The following is a 5,701-nucleotide window of genomic DNA, read 5'->3' as shown; positions in this document are numbered from 1 at the left end:
GAAGAAGAAAAGGAGGATAGGTTGGTGAAGAAGAGGAGTATCACGGGGAGAAGGAGAAGGTTGATGGAAGTGGAAAGGATGATAACCAGGAGGAGGGCATCCTGCGTCCTTTGAGGTCGTAGAAGAGGAGAGCGACAACACTGTTAGAAAGAGACGGCGTAGAATCGGGTAACGATCGTGTTATACGCAAAACCTCCACATACAATCCACTTTGTTCCGTCTGATTCGTCTTCCAGCTCCTCATTACTGCTCTGTTACAGTTACATAAACGTGTGTACTCGTATTTACATCTTTAACATTGTGTGAAACTCAACTGCACCACATACCCTATAAACTGCATCTCCTCACACTATCAGTGTGTTCCATATAAACAACATTCATCCCTCACATTAAACCAATGCTGACATCGTGAAGCGAATCTCACTTTATATAGTTATTTGTTTTGTGAAAATATTATTCAGCATGTCATTGAGTTTCCGCATACTTCCTATGGTGGCGGAATCGGGCTGTGTCATCTGCGGCCATTTTGTTACCATTATTGCTGATCAATGTTTCATCTGCCGATCTATAGAAATTATGTAACACATGTAACAGTCCGGAATAGGATGTGAGTTTTGATAATAATGCATGTGTTACATTTATATGTGTTTAGTATCCCAGATCGGAGCACTATGTACGTTTTAATAATATGTAGATTATGACTCATGTATATTGATATTAGTATTGGTTCCGGGTTATCTGGCTGACCAATATCTGTGTAGAGGAGTATGGAACATAAGTAAATAAATATGCAGTGTTAGAATTTCGATGAAAAATCGAATGATTGAAGCTTAAATTAAACCACCAGAAATGTTCTTAATAACGGTCAACCTTATCGGAGAATGTCTCAAACGTTTATTGTTTGAATGGACATTTGTGACAGTACAAGAGAAAGGAACAATAAGGGCTAAGTCATACTAAGCGTTTTTTCTGACGTTTTTAGAGTTGGCAGGACAGGAAGCTCTCCTATTGGCTGATTATCATTTCATTTCCGAACGCCATCCTAATCAGGGCAGGAAGCTCTCCGATTGACTGATTGTAATTGCGTTCGGGAATGAGCTGATAATCAGCCAATAGGAGAGCTTCCTGTCCAGCCGACTCTAAAAGCGCCTGAAAAAACGCTTCGTATGGCTTGTCACTACCATTTTCTTAGAATAATTATTTCAGTGACTATACTGGATTTATTTAATTTATTTCTGATGTTCGCTATTATTCACATGAAAACATTAAGTTTGGTCGCACTATAAAGAAAATAGTTGGACCTATAATTCTTTTGAATTGAATTATTCTATTGAATAATTCTTCAGATTTAAGATGTTTTATGTTTGTGATTGTCTTTGTTCACGACAAGCAGATCAACTTTCTCAATTCAAAATTAGGTAGACCTGTTCACATGAATAAAATAATATCGGGGACCGAGCTTCGCTCTGGGGTACAGAAGCATAAAACATTTATTACGAAAAAGAAATTATAATAACATTCATACACAAATGTTCTATCTAATCACAGTAAATTGAGATTATTTCCCCAGAAAAATGCAAAAATTTCCCTCACAAAGGCCCAGTTGCACAAAAGCCGGTTAAATTTTAATCATTTTTAACTTACCGTGAACCAAATCAGAGAAGACCATTTCAAAAAAATGGATCTACTGGAATTAATCAGGATTGAAAATAACCCGGCTTTTTTGCAACCGGCACCAAGTACCTAATTGAATGATTACAAAAGTTCAACAGCTGAGTCATAATTTTGACACAGTCCCACACACATGAACTCACTCACTCACTTCCATCACCAACAGACGACGAAATAATTATTATCAGCTGTTTCTCCAAGGATGAATAATAATTATCCTTTAATGTCCTTCAGCGAGTTTTCCCAGTGATGAGACCTAGTGCAATCGAATCGTTATTATCATAAACCTACTATGTTCTGAATTTTGTGAGAATCGTTAGAGCCGTTTTTGAGATCCGGTGAAATACAAACATATAAACATCTAAACATCTAAACATCTGAACACAAAAACATATAAACAGAAGTTGCTCGTTTAATAGTATAGGATTTTGGTATAGACTAGAAATAGGAAATTATAGAATTTGAGTATTTACGGAAATTATCAAGTACCTATGTATGAGATAAAAGAGAAGAGCTTCTTTTCAAATCCGAACTGTTATACTTCAATGGTCTTCAACACAATACACTTTTCAACTTTGGAGAAGTCAATCACATGAAAAGAGCATAATTACAAATCAGTAATCACTGATTTGATAAAAAGAAACGATGACCAAAAATCAAATCATCAGCAGTTATATTATAAGAGATTTTATGTAATTCCGAATCCAGAAACTGGGAGTCATGTAGCTTTATAAGGTTTTTCAAGTTTATGAGTATGAGAGTTTGTCGTATTCAGCGACAATCATAAGATTGCGATAGGAGAAGGAGCTTCAATAGGTTTCTGTGATTCAATATACAGGTACTATCACCCTGAAGCAACAACATCAGATCCTCTCCAATAGAGATCAGCTATACATTGATGATTGTTCATTATGGATGGAAGAAGTTGGTTCTGTTCAAATATTTATCCAACTTGTTAACAAGAAGGATAAACAGATATTGATTATCCAGCTCAATAGCATCATCGAAATTATTCATATTTGTAAGGGATGTTCATCAGCAAGAGCAGTAGGATCCAGAAAATTCGAGAAGAGTCTGATCAAGTCAAGTTATTCTTTGAATTTGAAACAAGTCAGTTTATTATCAAGAGTCTTTTTACAATGAAACCACTCAAAGTAAGAAGCAAACTGTTTGTCTAACATTGTATAACTCCAATTCCAAGTACCTGTTCAAAGGAATTCATTCTAAGGTCATGAGATGATAGACTGTGTGAAACGCATGCAGCTATGTTTATGTGGGAGTTTGTTCATCGCTGATGATTTCCTAAGTGCTAAAAGGCAGCTTCAAAACAGTGACACCATTCACAACTACCGAAATGAGCACTTGAAAAGCTCATCAGAAGAAGAAATCCGATCATTTCTAGTGTCGTCCGAATTCTTCTTCTTGGCGAGCGACTGACGAAATCACGTTCGTCACGAACGGTTCATCTGGGATAGAGTGCATACTGATATAGTCAGATTCACTTTCAACCGTCAGAATTGTTTGAGTGGGGAGGATTGATGATAAACATGAGGGATGGTGTTAGTTTGAGGTGTATCGCACTGTACGTGTGAAGTGAACTAGACGTGATAACGACGTGACGTCATAGGACGACGGCCCTGAGATGCAAGACGACATTGGGACACTGGTCATGATTATTATGACGATGATTAGCGTTTTTCTCTTTTGGAGAAGAATCTCGTCTGATTATCAATCGGAATGCTCGTGAGGCACTCTCGTGGGATCCACCGATTATTAGGTAGGATTGGAACCATTCGTGACAAGGTGATGGCAAAATAGCCGTTTTCTGTTAAACAGTCAGTCATTCAGTGCTGGGGGTTTTGATAGCAGTTTAACGTGCATCAACTCTAATGTAGGTTCATTGAAATGTGTTTTGTTCCACTCAATTGATAAAGATGGCCCGCTAATATGTGAAGCAATAGCTTTTAACACCCTCCTCCTTCTACTTAAACTCGGTTTCAACAATATCCATCGTCTATCTCTCTATTTTCAACTAAATATCACATTATGTCCTGGAGGTGTGAATTAGCTTCATGTCTATTTTACCCAAATACGTTGGCGAGTGTGCATCCAAATAAGAATATGATAGGTGAATGTGTAATGGAATGAATATAGTTTATACGAAGTGAAATGTGCTAGAATGTGATAATAATCGATTTCAAATAATGTATGCTGAAAGTTTCTCCAAGAAGACTGTATTCTTCAAGAGAACATGAAACTGATTTAGGAAAGTTTATCATCTGGCATTTTGAAACGATAATAGAACATTCTTTCATGTTATTTTTTCATCTTTTGCTAGGAATGATAGGCTGCTCACTTGAAACTCATATGTGTTAGAAATAGAAGGGATGAAGATGAGTGGACCTATAGATTCAATTTACGTCCAAATTTAACTTGAAAATAGATAAGTTTCCTCCTCTTTATGAGAGATGTTGAACTTTCAACTAGGAACCAACTGAATTTAATTACATAGAGTTTTTTTGTCGGCTAAGTTCACTTAAATCCAATTTTTCGTATTGCCCAATATAAATCATTCCTCAAAAAAAAAAAAAAAACTCTATAACCCATTTATTAAAATATTTATATCTCAGATCCCCTGAGATACGACCGAAATGGAGGCGCATTGAACTGTGGATTCCTTACTTTCTAATTCTCCATAAACAATGTAATTCAAACACTCATTATCAATTGAATATAATATTACATATCAATGTTCTTAAAGTAAATGTAATTCTTCTTATCAAACATTGCATTAATACCTTATTACGTTCATTAAATGTTGACCTCTAGTTATGACCGTTTTAGATATAGTAGAAACTAAGTCCAACAAAGTATAAAAACAAACGAAAATGGAATTATTCCAACATTGATGAGCTAATTTATTACACCGAGGTGATAAATCTAAGTGGCTGTTAGTTGGTGAGCAAAGGATGAAGCTACAATTATTGCACAATATGGGTGAAGACGTGTGATAGTAGAGTTGAGTAGTGACTGTCAACCGGGGCCAAAAGTCGACAGTATGCCGTATGCCCAGGAATGCAGTGTTCCATAATTTTTGCTTTTTTAATTTTCCCTAGGTGACGCCGCGTTTCGTCACATGACGCTCACGATCCGTCATAAATGGCGCTCAAGTATCACAAGTTTACTCTACGCTCGACCGTCCGGGTTTCCACACGCGTTTCTAACGTCGTCGTTTGCATGCGTCAGAAAGTGTATTTCACAACACTTATTGCTCCTTTTCTTGGCTGGTTTGTTTTCTGTAGGCCTATATTTCTCCCAATAGTTGTCCTCATATTTTTCGTTCCATTCCCCGAGGAATGCCAGGAAGCTGACATCATAACGTGTCACGGTTAGAGTTTCAACTGGATTTCACACCAAATCATTCCATTGCAAAAAAAAAAAAAAAACAAAATCCAATATTGATTGATAGAATAGAGAATTCGAACAATGAATTTGAGTAGCAAGAATATCATAATTTGCCTCAATTAGTTCTCCACCAGATGAAATTATTTCTTAAAGTTGTTAAAGATCAAACAATTTTGTAAAAAAAATTGCTCTCACATCAAATCATCGTTTATTGTTATAAAACATACAATATGTTGAGACAATCGTCATTATTAATTAGAAAATTACAAGTTGAAGAACTCAACTATGACAGTCAAACACTACACCTATACTACACACTACAATTTACTCATAATTCAAAGACGCTTGAATAGTTAGTTATTATAAGTATAGTTATTCAAAGATGCGTCATAAGTCTAAGTTGCTCTATACACTTTACGATGATTTTTTGGTTTTATTCTCAAAACATTCTTCACAAGATAAGTTGTATGATTGAACTGTCACTCTGTCATGACTAAATTATTCTATTCTGTCATGACTCGTGACATGAGGTCTTCAGGTTGATGATTAAATTCAGCACAACAAGAATCGTGTATCCAAAACTCTAATAGAATCACCACTCTTCAATTATTTTAGCTTACTTAGC

The sequence above is a fragment of the Nilaparvata lugens genome, chromosome 7 (genome assembly GCF_014356525.2).
Source record: "Nilaparvata lugens isolate BPH chromosome 7, ASM1435652v1, whole genome shotgun sequence".
NCBI classification, from domain to species: Eukaryota; Metazoa; Arthropoda; class Insecta; order Hemiptera; family Delphacidae; genus Nilaparvata; species Nilaparvata lugens.
This window is presented reverse-complemented; position numbering follows the sequence as displayed.